Raw genomic sequence first — 24,455 nt, forward strand, 5'->3', positions numbered from 1 at the left:
CTAACAGGGTACCAGGGGGGACTGCAACACTGGAAAAAATGTCTATAGGTTATAGGCATAGAAGGAGAAAGAAGTTTGTTCTAAATGCATAAAAAAGAATTCAAAAAATATTCATGGCTGGCAATTTTTCCAGAGTTAGGAAAAAAGATGCTAACCCTGATATAGGAGGTATTTAGGGCCAAACAGACAAACCAGAAAAGAATTTCCTTGTGCTGGACAGTTTTATGTCAACTTGACACAAGCTAAAGTCGTCTGACAGGAGGTAGCCTCGATTAAGAAAATGCCTCCATAAGATCAGGTCATAGGCAAGCCCGTAGGGTATTTTCTTAATTAGTGATTGATAGGGGAGGGCACAGTGCATCATGGGTGTTGCCATCCCTAGGCTGGTGGTCCTGGGTTGTATAAGAAAGCAGGTTGAGTAAGCCGTGAGGAACAGGCCAGTCAGCAGCACCCAACCACGGCCTCTGCATTGGCTCTAAGTCCCTGCCCTGTGTGAGTTCCTGTCCTGACTTCCTTGGGTGATGAACTGTAATACGTTAGTGTAAGCAGAATAAACCCTTCATTCCCAAGTTTCTTTAGCCATTTATCTCATCACAGCAATAACTAAGATACTCCCTAATCATATATTTAAAACACTAAATAGACAGAGCAAAGAAAGCATATTGCAAACAGCAGGAGAGGGGCCAGTGAGGTGGCTCAGCTGGTAAAAGCATGCTCTGCCAAGCCTGATGACCAGAGTTCAATTCCTGGCATGCTGAAAGGGAAAAACACAGCTCCCCCAAGAATTGATGAAATATTTGCATAGGTTTAATTGTATCTTAAAACTATTTTCATTTGGGAGAGGGGATGCACATGCTCGGCACACATGTGGAGGACAGAGGACAGCCTCGTGTGGAACTCTGTAGAAGTTGGTCATCTCTGGGATTTGACTACCTTTTTGGCCTCCCAGAGCATCAGGCATACATGTGGTACACACACACACACACACACACACACACACACACGCACACAGGCAAAACACTTACCCATATAAATAAAATAAATAGTTTAAATATATTTCATTTCTAATTACTTTTTATTTTATTTTAAACTTTATTATGAAAAATTACAAATAAAAATAGTATTATTCTTTTTTAAAAAATGAACTGAAGAGTTGGGCAGTGATGGTACATGTCTTTAGTCCCAACACTTAGGAGGCAGAGACAAGCAATATCTCTGAGTTCCGAGTTCAAAACTAGGCTGGTCTACAGGGCTACCCAGAATAACCTGTCTCAAAAAAAAAAAAAAAGAAAAGAAAGAAAGGAAGGAAGGAAGGAAGGGAGGGAGGGAGGGAGGGAGGAAGGGAGGGAAAGGAAAGGAAAGGAAAAAGAAAGAAAAGGAAAAACTAAAAAAAATTAATAATAATAATCAGCTAAAGAAATCTATGATCACCAAGCCAGCTCTACCGAAAAATATTTAAAGAAATCTGTGGGGAGTCAAATTCCTACCAAATTCCTATACGGCAGTCCCAAAAGCTATCCAAATAAGTCTATCCAAAGACAGTTAAAAAATAAACCAGGTTAGAATACCTAATTTTTCCTGAGGTTCCCCCTGGACAGGGAGTGGTGCATCCTGTTGTTGAAGTCCCCAACAGTGCAGGTCAATTTATTAGACAACATGTTCCTCTGAGTTTTAAGGAGTTGAAAAGCCTGAAAGAAGCAGTCTCTACTTCTGGTCCCCTCGCTACCTTTACTTCTGCTATTTTTTAATTTATGCTATGTCCAAATTGACTCCTGGAGATTGGCAACAATTATGTAGGGCAGTGCTGTCTAGGGGAGATTGCCTCATATGGAGAGGAGAATGTCTGGAGCAGTACGAGCAGACAGCTCGGAGAGATGCTGCTGCGGGATGGGGGGAGGGACATCTTGTATGATATGGGAGCAGTGGTTACCACCCAACCCCAACCAGTACAGAGAATGCTACATAAACAGGGACTTGCCTCCAGTAAGGGTTTGAGGAAATAAGACAGAGGGGAACTCTCAACTTGTGTCTGATGGGGACCTAGTTGTTCGAGCCCTTGCAGATGGGATGGGATTGGGAGGTTTGTCATGGGAGCCGCTGCTAAGTTGCTTCCTATCCTGTTTGGGCGGAGTGCTGGCCCCTTTTCTCTGAAAAACTGGAGGCAGCACATGGACTTGTGGAGGAGCAGTTACAGTCAGGACACACTGCTCCCACCACTTCCCCCCTGGAATGTTTCTTTGTGGTCCTTTTACATGCCTGGATGCTGCTCCTCTGATGTTAAGACAGGGGGTAGCTTTTAATTCCACTGCCTCTTGGAATACATCTATCACCTTTGAAGTTTCCCTTAAATTTGAAAATAGTAGGTTTAGTAAAAATTTTAATTTTTCCTTCACCTGTGTAAGTCCTCTATTTTTCTTTGTGGTTAGGAATGGTACTAACGGGCTGGGGATTTAGCTCAGTGGTAGAGCGCTTACCTAGGAAGCGCAAGGCCCTGGGTTCGGTCCCCAGCTCCAAAAAAAGAAAAAAAAAAAAAAAAGGAATGGTACTAACGCTGGAGATAGTCTTGACTATTCTTTGCAGGAATATGTGAAGCTGCTGGGGACCAGAGGACTTTGCCCTGGTTGGGCGGATCCCAGGCATAGTTCCATTGCCTGTCAATCATTTGGGAGAAAATCAACTGATTCTGACCTGTCACAAGAGAGACTTTGGCATCATCACTGCTATTATAACAGCCATTGCTGCTGCGGCCACCGAGACTACAGTGTCTAGGATTGCCCTTTCCCAATCTGTTGTTAAGGCAAGTACAGCAGATAAACTTAAAGGAGAAGTAGCTGATAATTGGGAATTCTAAATTTAAATCAACACACAGCGCTTTTATAGGAACAGCTTGATCTCATATGGCCTCCTGTTCTCTTATTTTCACACATGTTTGTGTGACTCCAACTAGAGTTCAAAACCTTACAGTGGCCCTCAGTGTTATGGCCCTTGGTGCCACAGTAGTTAGCCTTTTCATTGTCACATGCATAGACAGTGTTCCCAGTCCCAGGCAATGACTAAGTAAGTGTTGCTTTCCTTAGCAGGAGACAGTTCCTCTGCCCAAATCTGGCTCAGCCTTTACAAGAAGTAATTAGCCTATGACGGACAACCCTTTGGGATCAGCACCTGCCTAAGACAGGGGCTCTAAGACTGGCAGAGACTCCCAATGATGGGTAAGGGTGTTGGTGTTCCCAGAGTGACCTAAGACAGGCACTACTTTAAAAAATAAAAAAGGGGGACTTGTCAGACCCTCCGGGGCTCCCTCAGTGTTTGCCCCCTACTGAGTCTTGCTGACGTATGTGGAAACTTTTGTTTTTACGAAAAGAACATCTGATGGGCAGTAACTCTGTTGAGTCAGTTCCTGTTTTTTATCCTGAGAACGTAAACTTATTTTTGCCATTTCCATGTTCCTGCTCTTATCCTAAGAATGTAAACTTGCTTTTCCATTGTGCTTCCGGGGTTTTTCCACCCCATGGACTTGGTGCATATATACTGTGAACCTCAGTAAAGCTTTTGAATTCTCATAGCACAAATGACCTGAGTCTGTGTCTTCTGTTAAATCCCCCAGGCCTATGCCCGTTTCTTGGTACTGTGGCAGCATGAGAGCCATCAAACAGATGTTTTACAAACTATAAGAGATCACAGATGCCATCACAGTCTACTATATCCTGCAGGCCTATCAACCTCAGTAGATAAAGAAAGATATTCCATGATAAAACCAAATTTAACCAATAACTACCTACAAATCTAGTCCTACAGCAGGCTCTAGAAGAAAAGCTTCAACATGAAGAGGTTAACCACATATTTGAAAATAGAATAAATAATATCAGACCAGTAAATCAAAAGAAGGGGTTGGCATACCACAACAAAATAGCAGGAATCAGCAAACATTGATCATTGACAATTCTCCATATCAATGACCTCAATTCCACAATAAAAAGACAGAGACTAACAGGACAGTAATGAAAACAGGATCCATCCTTCTACTGCAACCAAGAAACACCCCGCAACATCAAGGATAGACATCACCTCAAAGTAAAAGGATGGAAAAATAGATACCAAGTAAATGGACCTAAAAAGCAAGCTGGTGTAGCCACTTTAATATCTTGACAAATTAGACTTCAGGCCAAAATGAATCAGAAGAACAGGGAAGGACACAATATATTTATCAAATGAAAAAATCCATCAAGAGGACATTGCAATTCTTAACATCCATGGACTAAACACAGGGGCACTCAAATACATAAAAGAAACACTACTACACCTTAAATCATATACTGACCCACACACAGTGATAGTAGAAGACTCCAATATCTTATCAATAAACAGGTCATTGGACAAAAACTAAACAGAGAAATGGACCTAACAGATATTTGCAGAACATTTCACCCAAACACAAAAGAATATATACCTTCTTCTCAGCACCTCATGGAACTTTTTCTAGAATTATCACATACTTGGACACAAGGCAAGTCTCACCATATGCAAGAATACTCGGGCTGGAGAGATGGCTCAGTGGTTAAGAGCACCCGACTACTCTTCCAGAGGTCCTGAGTTCAATTCCCAGCAACCACATGGTGGATCACAGCCATCTATAATGAGATCTGATGCCCTCTTCTGGCCTGTATGTGTACATGCAGGTGGAACGCTGTATACATAATAAATAAATCTTTTAAAAAAAAAGTTAGACTCTCTGGAATTGAATAAAAATGAAAATACAACATATCCAAACTTATAGGAAACAATGAAGGCTGTTCTAAGAGGCAAATTTATCAGTACCTACCTATCTTTAAAAAAAAAAAAATTGGACGGACGTGCCCAGGAGCCTCGCTGCAGGGAGGGCCACACTATACGCTGCTTCAAGCATTTGCTCTGAGTAGCCCTGCGGCTCCGCTTCTGCCGTGATGATCCACGGCTTTCAGAGCAACCACCAGGACTTCTCCTTCCAGCCTTGGAAGCTGACAGCGTCCATGACACACATCATGAAGTGTGTGGACGTGGAAAACCCCAAGGAGAATGTAGGTGTCCTAGAGAGTCTAGTAAGCCAGCGCTGCGGCTGCAGGGTGGAAGGTTAGCTGACGAGCTGCATGCGCCATCCCTCCCTGAAATGATGTTTGGAGACAACGTTCTAAGGATCCAGCATGGTCTGGCTTCGGAATAGAGTTCAATGCTACAGATGCACTGGGATGTGTGAACAACTACCAGGGAATGCTCAAAGTAGGAAAGAAGAACGGAGGGAGTTATTAAACCATATGACCGGACCTATACAACAGATTATAAAGGAGCGTTGCCTGGAGGTTGTACCTACAACAGATCATATGGATACAGAAATCCAGAGAACAGATTAAATTTTTTGAAGAAGTTCTCTGAATTGAAGATGAATTGCATGATCACAGCGTCTCCAGCCTGAGTGTGAAAATTCGAGTAATGCCTTCCAGCTTTTTTCGGCCATTACGGTTTTTCCTGAGAATTGATGGGGTGCTCATCAGAATGAATGACGCAAGGCTTTCCCATGAGGCTGACAAGACCTACATGTTATGAGGATATATATATCCAGCGAGAGCAAAATTGCTAATTTAATCCACGTTCCACCTTCCCTCTTGATGGAACCTAACGAAATATTTACCGATTAAGGAAGCAGTTTGTGAGAAGCTAGTATTTCCGGACAGAACTGATCCCAACCCCGTGGACTCGGAAAGTGCGCCCTCAGAATCAAATGTGATACAGCACAGTCTCCGTGCGGAACCTGACTGGGTACCTCAGCTATTTGTAGGGGTGTTTTTATTATGAGAATTAATTTCCTTGCTTACGTGCAGATTTTCTGTAGCCTTAAGGGAAAATAAAAGAGATACATGCTCTGGGGCTGAATTTAGATTCTTAAATCATCACAAATTGTGACCTCGGCAGTGGTGTGTGTGTGCGTGTGTGTGTGTGTGTGTGTGTGTGTGTGTGTGTGTGTGTGTGTGTGTGTGTGTGATGAGGGGGACGTAATCCGCATCTATCCTGAAGCATCGTCTACTGTAAAGAGGCTGACTTGTAAATGCCATCACAGAGCCCCGATGCCCTGTGACCTTCACAGGATTCTGACTGCATGCTGATGTGTTGCTCTAGCTCTTAGCCGTGGACTTTCTGGTGTTTATTCACACTTCTGCAGAATTGTGACAAGTCACCTATGAAGTTAATCTTGTTTTATTCATTAGCTGGAGTTTCTGAGCAACATCATAGTGTGTGTGTGTGTGTGTGTGTGTGTGTGTGTGTGTGTGTGTGTGTGTGTGTTTGTGTATTTGCACACACATGGTTTGTTTTGTTTTGGTTTTTTTTTCCGGAGCGGAGGACCGAACCCAGGGCCTTGCGCTTGCTAGGCAAGCGCTCTACCACTGAGCTAAATCCCCAACCCGATTAATATTCTTTTTTTTTTTCTTTCTTTTTTTTTTTTTTTTTTTTTTTCCGGAGCTGGGGACAGAACCCAGGGCCTTGCACTTGCTAGGCAAGCGCTCTACCACTGAGCTAAATCCCTAACCCTCACACACATGTTTTTTAAATCTTTTCATTTAAATGTCTTTGTTTCTGACTAGTGTTCGATTACTTATTTTTGATAATTCATTGTTTAAAATTGTGGAGAATTAAAATGAAATAATTGATTTATTTTTAAAAAAATTAAAGAGGTGGGCAGTGGGGAGGAGGAGTATGCTTCTGAAGACTGTATTAGTGTATTCCTGTGAGGAGTATCAAGGTGTGTCCTTGGCCATTTCTAAATGTGACTTATGCCATTTCATATTTATTTATCCAAGTGTCTTTTGTAAGAGAAGAATAAATAATAAGGAATTATGAAAATTGGAAAAACATAATATTAATACATTAGAAGCATACCAGAAAGTTATAGAATAGAAGAAAAAATCACTCAAAGGGAGTAGATGGCAAGAAATGATCTCAGGGCTAGAATCAATAAAGTAGAAACAAAAAAAGAATCAATGAAACTACGAGTTGGTTCTTTAAGAAAATCAGTAAGATTGACAAACTCTTAGCCAAATTAACTAAAAGGCAGAAAGCAAATATTCAAATTAACAAAGTCAGAGACAAATAGGGGAACCTAGGGGCTAGACAGATGGCTGAGTGGTTAAGAGCACTGCACTGACTGCTCTTCCAGAGGTCCTGAGTTCAATTCCCAGCAACCACATGGTGACTCACAACCATCTGTAATGGGGATCCAATGCCCTCTTCTGGTGTGTCTGAAGACAGCTACCGTGTACTCATATGCATAAAGAAAATAAATAAATCTTTTTAGAAGGGGGGTGGAACATAACAGCAGGCATCAAGGAAATTCTAAGAACCATAAGATTATACTTTAAAAACCTGCACTCCACCAAATTGGGAAATTTAAAAGAAATGAATAATTTTCTCTATTCATACCACTTGTCAAAGTTAAATCAAGATCACAGAAGCAATTTATCAGCCCTATAACCTCTGGTGAAATAGAAACAGTGATTAAAAGTCTACCAACCAATCAAAAACAGAAAAACAAAAAACAGGGCCAGATGGTTTGAGCTCAGAATTCTACCAGAATTTCAAAACCAATATTTCTCACATTATTTCACAAAATACAAACAGAGCAAATGTTTGAATTCTTTTCACAAGATCTCAACTACTCTGACTCCTAAACCACAGAAAGACTCAACCACAAAAAAAAAAAAACAAAAAAACAAACAATGATTTCTCTTATGAATGTACATGCAATAATTCTTAATAAAATACTTGCAAACTGAATCCAAGAACACTTCAAATAGATTGTCCATTGTAATCAGATAGGCTTTATCCCAGAAATGTAGGTATCTTTCAACATACATAAATTGATAAATCTAATTCACCATATAAACAGATCAAAAAAAATAAAAAGCACATGATCATCTCACTAGATGCAGAAAAGGCTTTTGACAAACCCCAACACTTCTTCGTGATAAAAGTCTTGGAGAGGTTAGGGATCAAAGGCACATACCTAAACATAATAAAGGCAATTTACAGCAAGCCTATGACGAACATCAAATTAAACAGAGAAGAACTCAAAGCAACTCCACTAAAATCCAGAACAAGGCAAGGTTGTCTGTTCTCCCCATATTCAATATAGTATTTAAAGTTTTAGCTACAGCATTAAGACAACTGAAGGAGATCAAGAGGATACAAATAGGAAAGGAAGAGGTCTTTATTTGCTGGTGGTCTGATTTTATAAATAAAAGACCCTAAAAACTCTACCAGTGAGCTTCTACTGCTGATAAACACTATCAGCAAAGTAGCAGAATACAAATTTAATACACAGAAAGCAGCAGCCCTCTTATAGACAAAAGGACTGAGAAATAAATCAGGCAAAAATACCTTTTACAACAGCCTCAAGAAATATAAACTATCCTGGGGAAACTCTAACCAAGCAAGCGAAAGACTTGTACTCCGGAGACAGAGGCAGGCTGGTCTACAGAGAGTGTTCCAGGACAGCCAGGGCTGCACAAAGAAACAAAACAAAAAAACTGTAAGACACTTAACAAAGAAATTGAAGAGGATATCAGAAGATGGAAAGATCTCCTATGCTCATGATCAGTGGGACTGATATAGCGAAAATGGCCATTCTACCAAAAGCAATCTACAGATTCAATGCAGTCCCCATCAAAATCCCAACACAATTCTTTACAGACCTTGAAAGTACGGTTTTCAACTTCATATAGAAACACACACACACAAAAAAAAACTTGGGATAGCTAAAATAATCCTGAATGGCAAGACAATTGCTGGAGGTCTCACGGTCTCTGATTTCAACCTGTACTACAGAGCTATGGTAATAAAAACACCATGGTATTGGCACCAAACAGACACTCTGTTCAGCGGAATAGAAGTGAAGACCCAGAAATGAGTCCACGCACCTATGGACACCTGGCTTTGAGGGAGGTGCCACAAATACACCCTGGGGAAAACACGGCATCTTCAACAAATCATGCTGGTCAAACTGAACAGATGCGTGTAGAACAATCCAAAATAGATCCACACTTATTACCCTGCACAAAACTCAAGTCTAAATGAACCAAAGACCTCAACATAAAACCAGACACAGTGTACCATAGAAGAGAAAGTGGGGGATAACCATGAACTCATTGACACAGGAAAAGACTTTCTGAACAGAACACTGCCAGCACAGGCACTAAGTCCAACTAATAAATGACCTCATGAAACTGAAAAGCTTCTGTGGGCCAAAAGCACCCTCATTTGGACAATGTGACAAGCTACAGAATGGGAAAATATATTTACCAACTACACATCAATAAGGGACTAATATCCAAAACATATAAAGAACTAAAAAAGAGAGAAAGAAAGAAAGAAAGAAAGAAAGAAAGAAAGAAAGAAAGAAACTGGACATGAAGAAAACAAGTCACTAGAGTTAAAAATGGGTACGGATTTAGAATTCTCAAAAGAGGAAATGGGGTTGGAGAGATGACTCAGTGGTTAAGAGCACCGACTGCTCTTCCAGAGGACCTGAGTTCAAATCCCAGCAACCACATGGTGGCTCACAACCATCTGTAATGGGATCCGATGCCCTCTTCTGGTGTCTGAAGACAGCTATAGTGTACTTATATAAATAAATCTTTAAAAAAAAAAAAAGAAGAAGAAGAAATGTCAATGGCTGAGAAGCACTTTAGGAAATGTTCAACAGCTGGGCAGTGTTGACAAACACCTTTAATCCCTGCATAGGCAGGCAGATCTTTGCAAGTACAAGGCCAGTCAGGTCTACAGAGTGAGTTCCAGTACAGCCAGGGTTACGAAAAGAAATCCTGTCTCAAAGAAAGAAAGAAACAAAGAAAGAAACAAAGAAAGAAAGAAGAAATGTTCAACATATATATATATATATATATATTTATCATCTATGTGTATGTATTTATGTATGTATATACATATGTTCATTGTATAAGTTCTGTTCTCTAGAGAACCCTGGTAATACAATAAGTATAAAATTTTATAAAGAAAACCTTTAGGTCTTTCACTAAATTGGAAAATCTAAAATCTTTTTTAAAAAATAACTAGCTATATAAGACCTACCAAAACTAAACCAAGATGATAAAAAAATAAGAATTCACAGAGATGTGTGAGTCATGGTGAGAGACTGGAGAGATTCTCGGTGGTTAACAGTGCATACTGCTCTTGGAGAGAACTCTGAGTTCAGTTCCCAGTACTCACAGCTCACACATTCCAGTTCAAGGGCACCTCTGGCTTTAGAGGGCACCTGTACTCACCATGTATATACACATTATACAGAATTAAAAATAAATCTTTGCAGGTAAAAAAAAAAAAAAAAAAAAGAAGGCCAATGATATTGACGTAGCAATTAAAAAAAATCTCTCAATTAAAAGAAGTCCAGTTCCAGATGAATTCACTGATGAATTTTATTAAAGCTTCAAAGAAAAGCTAAAACCTCTGGGCAATGGTAGCACAGGCCTTTATTCTCAGTCTTCAGGAGGCAAAGGCAGGCAGATCTCTGTGAGTTCAAGGCCAGCCTGGTCTACAAAGTAAGTTCCAAGATAGCCTGGCTACACAGAAAAACCCCATCTCAAAACAACAACAACAAAAACACAAACACAAACAAAAAAACTAAAACCAATGCTTCTCTATTCCACAACATAAAAAAGGTAAGAACATTACCAAACTCCTTTCACAAAGCTAGATGAGAGATTGTATTTTTTCCTGATGAACATAGACAGAAAAACTCTCAACAAAATACTTGCACACAGAATTCAAAAACACATGAAAAGGTCCTCCTCACCCTAACTCAGTGCTGCTATGGTTCCAGTGTGTCCACTCGTGTCGCTGGAGTCCTGTCCTCTTCCCTGACTTCCTGCCTGCACTGAAGCTCGCAGAACCTGCACCACTTGGTGCTCCATATGCGCCTACATCCCCGCATCTGCCTCCCGCCCTTCCCGGCCCAGACAAAGTCCTTCACTTTTGCCTCCCCAGTTCGGGTGCTCTTCAATGGTGCCAACACCCTGGCGTCCTAGGGTCTCACTCTGCAGGTCCTGCAGCCTGACTAGTAGCAAAGGTAGCACCACCACTAAGAGCTTTGTGCGCAGCTGCTCTATCAGCCTGAGCACAGACTTCTAGTGCGGTCACTGGCCGAAGAGGATGGGACAGTCTGGGCCAACCTGGAGAAGGTGCAGTCGGAGTTGTCCAACACGGAAGAGCAGCGATCTAGGCTGAGGTCCACATCCGTATTGAAGCCAATGAGGCTCTAGTGACCGTCCTTGAGTAGGCTCTGTGTGCCTGTGGCCCACAGGGAAAATGAGGCTAGCCTAAGTGTTGACAGTTCGTTGCTAGAGAAGCTGCCACCAGGGGGCAGCAGCTGCAGACTTGAAACCCCGAGGCTTCCTTCAACCTGCGAGGCTTGCCAAGTCACGTTCCCTACTCTCACCTCATATGGGTGCATCCCAGCACCCATACACCACACACCCGTTACAAACCCTTCACCCAAGCTTCTGACATCCTCAGCTCCATCCCAAACCCCAACCCCCTCCCATGCCTACCTCTGCAAAGCTGACACCCATACTCCAGCTCAGAACTGTTCATCCCACTTGCCCCAACCTGCCCCTGTTAAACACCAGGAACAGAAAACAAAACAATAAAACCACACATCAAAAAAAAAAAAAAAATCATGCACTCATGTGAGCTTTATTCCTGGATGCAAGAATCGTTCGATAAATGACACCAAAATCACATGGTCATCTCAAAAGATGTAGAGTATGTTTTTAGCAGAATCCAACATCCTTTCATATGAAAAGTCCTGAAGAGGGGCTCCAGGGCTGAGGGGTTAAGAGTACACAGTGCTGTTGAAGAGGACTAGAATTCCATTTTCAGCACCAAAATCAGGTGTCACAGTCACCTATAACCCCCTCTCCTGGTCTTCCTAGGACACTCGCACAGCTTACACCCACACAGATGCACACCATATGCATAAATAATTTTTTTTAGTTAAAGTAGTGAAGAAGCTTGGAATGCTACAGAGTTGTAGTAACAGCGCATGGTGCTGGTATCACACACACACAACTCAGCAGAATAGAGTAGACACAAGGCCACACAACTACAGCCACCTGCTCTTTCACCAGGATGCCAAAAAGACACATCGGAGAAAGACAGCATCACCAACAAATGGTGGTGCGAAAACTGGATATGTACAAAAATGAAACTGGATTTATCTCTCGCCCTTTTCCAGAAGGTCAGGGACCCCAACATACACCCTAAAACTACTGGAAGAAAACATAGGAATAACTTTATAATACAGGTATAGGTAAGGATCTTCTGAAAAGGAATCCAGTCGCATAATCAGCACATGGGGTGTCATTAAATCAGAGCTTTTGAACAAGAAAAGCAATAGTCAATTGAGCGGAGAGGCAGCTTACAGAACGGGAGAAGCGCCTGCTGGAGCATTGGGATCTTCGATATAGAAAGAATTCAAGAAGCTAAGCATAAGGAAAACAGCCCAATCAAAAAACGAGCTATGGAACTAAACAGAGTTCCCGAAAGAAAAAGTACAAATGGCTAATAACATTGTTAAAGTGTCCAGCCTCATCAGGCCTCAAGCAAGTGAAAATTAAAACCACTTTGAGGAGTTTCAGATGTGCAGGAGTTAAGGGCGCTCACTGCAGAGGACCCAGTGTAACTTCCAGCACACACACTAGTGGGCATGCAATCTCTAACAACTCTAGCTGCAAAGGATCCAACGCCTCTGGGCTCCTCGGGCACTGGCATTCACGTGGACTTACCCACACACGGATACACGGGCATACAAGTAATTATAAACCAAATGAATCTTTTAAAAACATGTCAAGTGGTGTGATCCTTTAGTTCCAGCACTAGAGAGTCAAAGGCAGACAGATCTCTTTGAGCTCCTGGCCAGCCTGGTCTACATAGTGACCAGGCTAGCCAGGCTGCATGGTGAAACTCTATCTCAGACAGACAGACAGACAGATATGTAGACAAACAAATAGGCAGACAGACAGACAGATGATAGATAGATAGATAGATAGATAGATAGATAGATAGATAGATAGGCAGACAGACATATAGACAGACAGACAGATAGATATGTAGACAGACAAATAGGCAGATAGAACAGACAGATGATAGGTAGATAGATAGATAGATAGATAGATAGATAGATAGACAGATGATAGATAGATAGATAGATAGATAGATAGATAGATAGATAGATGGATAGACAGACAGATAATAGATAGACAGACATGTAGACAGACAGACAGACATGTAGACAGACAGACATGTACACAGACAGACAGACAGACATGTACACAGAGACAGACACTGGAGATGTGGAGAAACAACTGAGTGCTTGCTGTTTTCCCAGAGGATCTAAGTTGTTCAGTTCCCGGTACCTGTTAGGAGCTCACCTGTAACTCCAGCTCCAGGACATCTTTCAGGGTCCTCTGCAACCTTAGCAGAGAGAAAAGCCACAGAAGGGGAGAATGCAGTTTGGCTCAGCACGACTCAGTAGCCAGTGTTGGTTCAGGCTTTAGAAGTCTGACTCTGAGGAGTTTATTTTAGACATATTGAGGTACAGCAAAGTTTAGTGAAAACCGTTCACGATCCCACATGTACAAGGAAGCATGCATGCATCTCCCTGAGGAACAAAGGTAAGCCAGAGACCGATCAGACATGACTACATCGAAACTGTTTGTAAAGTCCATAAAGATAGGTCCTATAGATTGACTAGAAAAAACAAACTTATGATAAGGGTCTGGGGAGGATCTGGTACCGGAAACATCTCTAAGCCACACAGTACAAAGGTCACCAGGTTACACAGCATGTCCACTCCCAGCCTTCTGGGTGGAAAATAGGTATTGCGTTCCTCCCCTTGAAGGAACAACCTGGTAGGATTAACATTCCCGTGTTTATCTGTGAGCACTGGGACCTCTGTGCCTCCTACCTTTTTTTATCTCCCCTCCCTGTTTATTTATTTTTTTAACAAGAAGATTGTGTCTGTAATGGAGGTCAAGATTGAGGGTGTTGCCTGCATGATTAGCATCACTATTAGAGGCAACTAATAGTGAACTGTAATAGAACTGTGAGATTAGCTACCAGGGGACCAAAGAGGAGAGCTGTCTTAACTACACTGGCCATTCAAAGGTCACCTGAGAGGTTTGTCCCTTTATACAGACCAGTTTGACCATATGCAGTGTTATAGAAATCGCACACATCAAAGCAGCACACGCCAGGGGACCGTGCTTGAGCAATGAATAATTTATACAGCTCTATATTTGGAAAATTAAAAACTGTGATGGGTCTCAGTTCACCCATCTCTTGACTAGCTTCTGCTAATATTTTTTGCTGTAATGTTAGTAGTTTGAACTAATCACACAGACCATTTTTTAAACTTCTTTTTGTATCCCAATAATCACTTCTGGGACTAGAGAGAAAAAAAAAAAACAGTCCTTAGCACAGCAAAACAATAACATACCGTCTCCTGTTACAGGCCTAACTCCTGACAAAAACTGTTTGGAATCTGGGTTGGTGAGCTGAGAATTAACATTTAGCACAGTCGGAACACATAACTGCATGATTGGGGTCATAGTATTGTGTCCTTGTTGTCCTCCTGATGTCTCAATTGGATGAGTTAAGGTCTTTTTTTTTTTAAGATTTATTCATTTATTATATATAAGTACACTGTAGCTGTCTTCAGACACACCAGAAGAGGACATCGGATCTCTTTACAGATGGTTGTGAGCCACCATGTGGTTGCTGGGAATTGAACTCAGGACTTCTGGAAGAGTAGTCGGGTGCTCTTAACCGCTGAGCCGTCTCTCCATTACGAGTCAAGGTCTTGATGTAGCCCCTTGATGGGTTTGTTATCTATCTTTTAGATGCTTCATTTGTCTGGTGGTCTCTGGGATGCCAGCCTGGGTGATGCACCAGAGCAGGAGCCAGCTGGGACTCCATTCATTTTCTGGAAAGACATAGCATAACCTTCCCCTGATGTTAGAAAAACATCTGGTCCTTTCCATTGATTAGTCTCTAAATCTTTCTAGTCAGAACTCACTTTAGGCTGCATCTCCTTCAGGGAAAGATGCTTTGGGGCAACAACAACAACAAAAACGTATTAGCCTGTGAAGTGAAAAATTCAGAGTAAGCATAGCTTATATGTAGTATAATGTGTGAGGATTTAGGTAAGTGTATTCACCCCTTTGGGTTTTTAAAAAGCTGCCATTTAAGTGTCTGATGATGCCATTCTGCCTTAGTTTGACCCTGTGGGTTGTAAGGGATTCTAGTGACATGATTAATATTTCATAAGCTGCAAGCTTCCTTAAAGCATTTGCTAGGATGAGTGTAACTATTATCAGTTTTAGTTGTGACGGAAACTCTAAGGAGGAGAGGCGTCTAATAAGTGATTTATATCCTTGGTGGCTTTGCTCTTCTGAGAAGGAAGTGACAAGCATATCAGAAAAAGTATCAGCCATTACAACAGGTATATTTTAAAGATCCAAATTCTGAGTTATTAGTAATATCTACCAAACAGTATTAGATTTTAACCCTCGAGGATTTATTCAGCCAGCAGAGGGCAGTGGGGTGAAGGGAGAAGGAGAAGGTGAGGTTGGAATATTTGTTGTGCCCTGTCCTGGAGCGGGAATGTACATGGGGCAAGAAGAAGGCCAGAGCATCGCTGGAGCATTAGCAGATGTTAACAGACCTGGAAAGTAAGAACAAGCACAAGCGTAAGTTATAAAAAATGTTGATATTGTTGCCTTAAGGACATAGAAGGGTGAGAAATAACATGAGTAGTGGGTTGGGTTTAAGTCTTGCCGTTTCTAGGGGTGAAACAGCCTGAGAATACACCATCAGTTACGACACCCAGTGGCTGGGGAACATCTAACAGAAGCCGATTGAATACCGCAAGTTCCCACTGTTGGGCTGCACAACCTGGGACGCGTACGGTATTTTTTGTGGAGCATGTGGCATTTGTGTACGAAACATAAGCTCCTTGTCCTCATGAAGAGCCAGATGTAAATGCATTAAAAGCAAATGCTATAGGATTTTTAGATGTAATTTTAGTCAATACCCATGATGCATCTTCAAAAAAAAATCATAAAGAGGATCTTTAGGGTAATGACCATAGATCCCAAGTGACATGTTAATGCCAGTTATTACCAGTGTGACACAAGTAATCACTCTGCATTTTATTAAATGGCACAATGACTTCAGCAGGCTCGTTAACAGTAAGTTGTTTAAGACTTGTCTTTCCCATCGCTATCAAGCCCATAATTTCCTGTCAACAAGGAGGTTGCTACAGAAGTTCTGACGTGCATAAATTTAAGTAATGCTGTTTCCCTGTGGATGACAATTCCTGTAGGAGGTGAGGAGGAAGATAGGTAACCGATAAGGAAGTAAGGGATCGGCTCTATGAGCTACAATTTTAGCAGCAGCCCTTATTCAAGAAACTAATAAAGCCCTGCTTCGGGTGTTATGTTTCCTATGGCATTTAACCAAGAGTCTCCAAAAAGTAAATGAAAGGACGCAGCTCAAACTTTAGCAAGCAACAGGCAGATAAGGACGTGCCCAGTTGTTTGATTTTTTGCTGTTTTTAAGTAATTGAGGATGCATTGTTTGGAAAGTTTTGTGCTGAGAGGACTACAGCAAATATGTTGTTGAGTAATAATATATCCTAAATAATTAGGAGAGGAGAATGCCTTCCCTATAATTGAATGTCTAATACGTCCAGAAACCTAAACGGCACTGGCTTAAGTGCTTTGTGTGCATTCTGTTGACATATGATGTCAGTCTTTCATTTCTTGTGGTAAAAACAGCCCACTGAAATCAGGTCATTGACCGTTGATTGTCTAAAATAAGAACAGAAAATGCAAACTGTTCCTTATCGTTGAAATGTAAAAGATTAGAGAAAAAGCAGTCTTTTAAGTCAAGTATAAAAATGCAAAGTGCTTAGGGAATCTCAGTAGGATCAGGGAGCCCCGGTTGCAGGCCCCAATTGTTTCCATGCTAGCATTTCACGTTAGCGTTTATGCCCCTGAGATCATGTAACAAATGGTTGAGATTTACTCTTTGCCTTTCTATGAACTACAGAAGTAGAGGAATTCCAAGAACTAGCTGAAGGTTCCATATTTCCAAGTTACAATTGTTCCTTTACTAGGAGTTGGGCCTATTTTAATTTTTCTCCATGAAGAGACCATTGATCAGTCCATTATTGGGTAATCCCTGCTGTAAGAGAAAACAGAAAACTAAGGGGTCTCTAGGACAGCCGAGCCCTGGTACAAAGGCATCAGCTTCACACTCACACCACAGCCAGCAGAGTCTGGCTTTCTGCTGGGCCAAACCTAGGTGATGGACACCACACTCAGGTCCACTTGAGTGGACCCCAGGGGACAGAAGGCTCAGAGATGTCAGGACTGCTAAGAAGCCAGAGCAGCATCAGAGTCAGCTCATGCTACCAAGAGTGCGTGCGTGTATGTGTGTGTGTGTGTGTGTGCACGTGTTTGTGTTTGTGTATGTGTGTATGCATGTGTGTATGTGTGTATGTGTGTACATGTATGTGCGTGTGTATGTGCGAGCATGTGTGTGTATGTGTATGTGTGTGTATGTGTGTGTGCTTGTGTTCATGTGTGAGTATGCGTGTGTGCATGTGTGTGCGTGTGTATGTGCGTGTGCATGTGTTTGTATGTGTGCATGTGTGTGTGCACGCGTGTGTGTGTTATGACCCTCCTGAGAGTGTCCGAACAATATATCACTTTAGTCCAGCCTACAAAATAACTGAAAAGGAGTTTGTCCCCCTTCTCACGGGCTCCTTTTACAGTAGCTCCTATGCTTTCCAAATGTCAACATCAATGGTTCCTTGTTCAGAAATTGTACAAACCATTTGTACAAGGTTTCAGAACTGTCGCTCTGAATATTTTGATTCCCTGGACCTTACCAGACATCTCAATAATTGTATAGAATGCTTTGCCTTAAGGACTGAGAAGAACTCACTCACTTATGCTGTGACTCCATGGGTGAGAGGGCCCACACTCATGGGGGCAGAGGCAGACAGAGAGACCAGGAGGGGGGGGGTAGAGAGAGAGAGAGAGAGAGAGAGAGAGAGAGAGAGAGAGAGAGAGAGATTCCGTCTCAGCCGACTCAGTCAGAACGGCTATTACCAAGAACAAAATGACAGGATTGCTGGCAAGGGTGTGGAGAAAGAGGAACACCATTGGTGGGAACATATATTGATGCAGCCACTAGGGATGTCAGGTGTCACTTTCTGTAAAAGCTAAAAATAGAATTCCTGTGTAACCTAGCTGTATCACTCCTGGGCATTTACCCAAAGACCTCCATGTCCTCCTACAGAGACATTTACACAAGTGGGGAGGAGAATCAGCCTAGATAATGAAAATGTGGTACATGACACATAGTGGAATTTTATTAAGCATAAAGAAAGTGGTCTTTATTTCCCCCCTTGGGTTTTTCAAGACAGAGTTTCTTTGTGTAGCCCTGTTTATTCTGGAACTCATTCTGTAGACCAGGCTGTCCTTGAACTTACAGAGATCTGCCTGCCTCCCCCAGGCTCCCAACCCCCACCCTGAAAGCTGGGATTAAGGCCTGTACCACCACTGCCCAGCTAAGAAAGTGAGATTTACAAGAGAATGGGTGGAACTGGAACACTTACGCTGAGTAAGGTCTCCCAGGCCCAGAAAGACAAACATTGTATGTCCTCTCACACGTGGATCCTTGCTTCGGATGTTAAGATTTGTGTGTTTAATTTAGAGTGTCTGCAGCAGCCAGGAAGACTGAAAGGGCATAGGAAGGGAAGAGGGGAAGAGGGGAAGCATGGAGGAGAATGTAGAACGCACGTGATGTTAAAATAGCGATTCGGAACCCTGGGATTTAGAGTATTGGGAGCAGAAGTAAGAAGGGGTAACTAAAACCAAGGATATTTGGAGAAGCGCCATGTAAATTTGCTCCTTTGCAGTCTAATTGAAAGCCTAGCTTTTTAAAAAGAAGTTTGACCAAGAGTGATGCCACATGCCTTTAATCCCAGCATTTAGGAGGCAAAGGCAGGAGGATCTCTGTGAGTTCAAGACCAGCCTGGTATATAGAGCAAGGAAGTTCCAGGACAGTCAGAGCTACATATTGAGACCCTGTCTCCGAAACAGATAGACGGTAGATAGATAGATAGATAGATAGATAGATAGATAGATAGATAGATAGATAGATACATACATACATACATACATACATACATACATACATACATATGTTGTTGTTGTAAAAATATAAAAAATAAAAAGTATTGTTGTCTTTTACCGCAGTGCCCCAAGATATCTGCTAGCTATCTTGGCGGAAACACATCCCAACTCCACGGCGGCCCAGTGTCTCCTGGCCCCACACACTCTCCTACACTCAAACCGTCACATAAAAGAACACACAACACAATAATCTTTGACCCAATTGATAAGATATAATTGCCCACTTAATCATACAAAGCCCAGTGCCATCCATCCCTTAAGAACATTGATAACGACCTGTAAATACACTGAGCAAAATCTTTTTTTTTCTTTATTAACTTGAGTATTTCTTATTTACATTTCGATTGTTATTCCCCTTCCTGGTTTTCAGGCCAACATCCCCCTAACCCCACCCTCTCCCCTTCTCTATGGGCTTCCCCTCCCCATCCTCCCCCATTACCGCCCTCCCCCCAACAATCATGTTCACTGGGGGTTCAGTCTTAGCAAGACCAAGGGCTTCCCCTTCCACTGGTCACAGAGCGAAATCTTAACGTCGGCCTCCATTGTCCTGCCACGGCTTCTCAGCCTCTCTTCCTCTCTTCGTTCTAGTCTCCTCCTCTTCCTTCAAACTTTTTTCCCACCCATCCTTCCTTCTCATCCAATGACAGGCCTCCTTCTATCTTGTCCCTGCCTCACCTGTGACATCATCCCACATTTCACCCTTTTTGTCTAATTAAAAAAAACTTTTCTCTCAAATATAAACTGAGCACAACTATTATCATTTTGTAATTAAAAACATAAAATATATCTAACACCCAGTCCAACACTGTATCAGTTAAACAGAACATTTAATTATCCATTCCAGCTTAAGAAAGGCTTAAAATCTATGTTAAATCCTGGCTAGCTTGTATACTGTCTGATAACTATCTAACAAAATATGTATGAGTTAAACAGCCTAATAGGCTATGAGACTATAACCAGTCTTCAACCCCATCAGAAATCCGAGAATGACCAAATATCTATACACATAGGAAGCCTAACATGGCTTCCAGAACTGAGAGGTTGTAGAGACAAATCTCCACTAGCACAGTCCACTGTTAGCAACATGTGAGCGCAAGTCTTCAGCCTTCTGGCCCCAAATCAACTGACAGACTCTTGAAATGCAGATTTTGAAGGGCAGATCACCCTGTCTTGGCAGGGTTTATCAGTCAACTATTCTGCATAATTTGTCCTTTTCTGGACATTCTGCAAATGAAACAGGCAGTTTTGTCCAGTGACTGTCTAGCCACAAAGTATTGCCTCACCTGGAGGTAGAAATGTTCAAATTCTTCATTAAATCCGCCAAAGGGGAACTGTTAGGAGCAGATATGTCTCAACAAAAGATAAATAACTTTAAATCTCAAATTTCATGGATTTCTGACATTTTTTTAAAACTATCTATATAAGACAATCTGGACTGTTGTCTTTATATCTTAATATTGTCTTAAAAGTACTCTCACAAAGTCAGAGCTGTGAATTTGCTAGTTGGCCCTTAACTCACAGGTGTAATCAACTCAGAAGTTTGTAATAACATCATTAGAAGGACTGGCTCTAAACCTTGTACTTTTAAACTCTTTTAACAAATAAATTCTATATCAAAGCAAAGATATGATTTTAGTATAGTTACCAAATGAGATTATGACTGTACAACTCAATCTAGCTAATTCCTCCCTGTTAAATTACAACCATTTCTAAATTCCTCATAAAAACAATTTTAGAATAACCACTTCCAGCCCCCCAAAAAGTCCAGGGAATTGGGGTGACGACTCCTCCATAACTTCTTTAAGCTGTACATGGACGTTGAGATATCCTTGGGGGTAAAGTGGTAGGAAGAATAAAGCAAATGCTGTAGCAGGATGTGTCCTGACTGGACCCAGCTGAAAGTCCTTGAGACCAGGAATCCAAGTAAGCACACTCTGTAAAATACAGCTCTCAAGACAAAAGTTTAGAATCGAGATATCTTGTTTGATTCTCCTGAATCAATTTTTTCAGGCGGTCTACCTCTATCAAATCTGATCAATATGACTCTGTGAGGTTTCCAGCACCTATCACACTTTTTAAAAACACAAAGACAAAATCTTTCTCCCAAAACCAGAAATACTTGTTGCACTCTCTCCCAGAGTAATAATATAACCATAAAACTCAAAGTCACACCCATTATGAAAATTAAACAATTTTTTAAAAAAGGAAGCAAATGGGTTGGGGATTTAGCTCAGTGGTAGAGTACTTGCCTAGCAAACACAAGGCCCTGGGTTCGATTCTCAGCTCCAGAAAAAAAAAAAAGGAAGCAAGTTAAACAATGAGCCTGATAGGCTTTTGTACTCTATGATATCAGGAAATGAACCCACAATTCCCTTGGAGCCCACGTTAAGAGAATTCGAGCTTCCTGTTGTGGCAAATATCAAAAGTAACCACAAACCCTCACTAGCCATCATCAATGAGCCATATGGCCTTTAGTGGGGTAATTCATAAAACAAACTAAACACCTTTTATCAATTCTAATATCAATAAGCAATGTATCAAACCAGGACTTTAGCCCAAAATATCTCAATCTGTCAAGCTCTCTACCCAGAGCCACAGACTTTTCTTTAACCTTAATAACCTAAATATATATCTATCTGTTAAGCTCTCTACCCGGAGCCACAGATTTTTCTTTAACCTTAATAACTTCTATAATATATATCTGCATTCACTCTCCCTGGTGTTACAGACATTCATCACAACTCTCTACTTGGAGGTAGTGACTAATTTTTCCCTATCTACGTTCTGAACTGTGGATGAAAATCCCCACCTGATTCAGGTAATCTCTTCACTCTCTTCTTTCTAAAAACAAACTTAATCACCTTTTAATAATACCTGTAACTAAGAAGTAGCTTGTCTAACTAGGATTTCAACCCAAAATTCCCGTGGAGCCCACGTTAAAAAGAATATGAATATCCTGAAAGACTTTCTAAACAACTTTCTTTAAAAAGCAGCTTTTAGTCTCTAACTCTCTGAGCTGCCATTACTTATCACACAGCAGGGGACCTACAGCCTGCCAGCCCAGGCTGCTTCCCTGTTTCTTTGTTTGAATTCCCGCCCTTGAGATATTACATGACTTAACATGGCGTGGGCCTCCTCTTAGTTAGAAAATAAAAACTTTCAACTCTTAGGATTACAAGTGGATTCTTGCCCATCACATTGGTTCAACATCTGTTGTTGTAAAAATATAAAAAATAAAAAAGTATTGTCTTTTACTTCGCTACATCATCCCACATACATACATACATACATACATACATACATACATACATACATATATACATACATACATACATAAACACATACATACATGGATGGATGAATAGATACATAGATAGATAAAGGGAGTTTGAGCAGAGGTGCTGTGCATTGGTAGACAACTGTTTTATCTAGAAGACATGGGTTATAAACTGAATACTAGATGCCATGTATTGGATACCTTCAAGTTATTGGTCAGAACGGCCCCTGACTTGCCAAAATGACACAGGATATTACTGTTTCTCTTGGTTGTCTGCTGTACTAGATGGCAAAACCCTATTGCTAAAGACACAATACACTTTGATTGCAGAACATAGAGAAACCAAGCTAGACCTTCCTCTTTGTGGAAGCTTCCCCCATCCTGGATATTTTCATAGTGCTGGAGGGTGATCTGCAGGTGGCTGGGGAAGACCAGTCACTGATGGACTCACAGGTAGACTCTACATGCTACGAAATTGATCTTCAGGCAAGTTGTGTCTGCTAGTACATAGTATGATCTGATTTGAGGTCTGTTCCAAACTCATGCCTGATGCTGTAAACACAATCAAAATCCCATGGCTATGGAGGGCAGAGCCTACTAATGCTGTTTTTCTAAATGGATTGTCTTCAAACTGCCTTCTAAAGATTTAGATGAATGCTGAGCTCGACCGTGGGCAGGGTTTAACAGTCAGTGAAGAGACTCATAACTAGTCAAAGTGCAGGGAGGACTATTAAGTATTCAGCCCTGGACGGAACATCTTTATCAACACCCTCTCCAAGGTTCAGGGGATATTGAGGAAGAGTTGTAGCAAATATTTCATCTCAATCGGGGAGGGGGGGGTTCTACCCTCCGTTTGATCATTCAATTCCTAGATAAAAAACACACAACTTTTATATTTATAATAAGTCTTTAAAGCACTAGAGCTGAGCAGATATCTACCCTCTAAGATATTAGTATTTATTTCCCTATCAACAACCCCGAGTTATAACTTGGCCATGTTCCACCTGGGCAGCTCTTCATTCCAACTGGCTGGCTCTCATGGCCATGTTTTTATGACTCACTTACCCCATGGTGTCTTCTCTCACCCCCTTCTTTCTCTTCCTTTGCAGGGCTCCTGCCTCAGACCCCAAGCCCAGGAACTGAAACTCCACCTACCTCTCTTCTGCCTAGCTACAGGCTATTAGCATCTGTATTCAGCCAATAGTTTTAAATTAAGGAGCCAGGTCACATAGCATCCCTTTGAGCAGATTCTGATTCTCTCATCCCTGGGGGGCGACCAGGCCTTGGAGGCCAGTATTCGACTTTACAATAATAACAATAGACCAAACCTCAACAAGGAAGAGTAGTAGAGAGAGCGTAAAAACTGAAGGAAGTGAGAAGTGTTGTGTAATGTGACCACACGGTCACTGTCCTCAGTAACTCATAGAAGCTATGGTTACCCCCAGTCCTGGATGCGAGACCTGCACTCGAGGCTCCACCCCTATCTAAGGAGCTATCAGAAATCCATGACTTCTGGGAGAGAGGAAGGTGTGGCTACTGGTGGGCTGCCCACGTTCTAGCAGTGATCCAACGCCGGTACATATGCGGGCAGCACCAATTGGACTTGGTAAATTATTCAGAAGAAAATGGAGAAGGAAGAATAGGAGATTAAAATGGAAAGGGGAAGTGGTGGAGAAGGGTGTCCTGGGACGGAGGGAGAGGGAGGGGGAGGGAGGGAGGGAGGAGGAGGGTTTGTGGTGGACATGATCTAGAGACATTATATATACGTGAAATTGTCAATGAATAGTTGTAAAATATTGTTTATAAAAAACAGCAGTCAAACAATAGTGGGCAGAACAGGACGTAGGACTTCTGCTCTGTTTCCCAAAATAGGT

The 24,455-nt window shown here is 41.6% G+C and overlaps 1 pseudogene; it reads left to right on the top strand.

Moving 5' to 3' along the window:
* The first annotated feature begins 4,814 nt into the window (after window positions 1–4,814).
* Tiprl-ps1 (TOR signaling pathway regulator, pseudogene 1) lies at window positions 4,815–6,038 on the top strand (annotated as a pseudogene).
* The last annotated feature ends 18,417 nt before the right edge of the window (window positions 6,039–24,455 follow it).

Source organism: Rattus norvegicus, chromosome 11 (genome assembly GCF_036323735.1).
Source record: "Rattus norvegicus strain BN/NHsdMcwi chromosome 11, GRCr8, whole genome shotgun sequence".
Classification (NCBI taxonomy): Eukaryota; Metazoa; Chordata; class Mammalia; order Rodentia; family Muridae; genus Rattus; species Rattus norvegicus.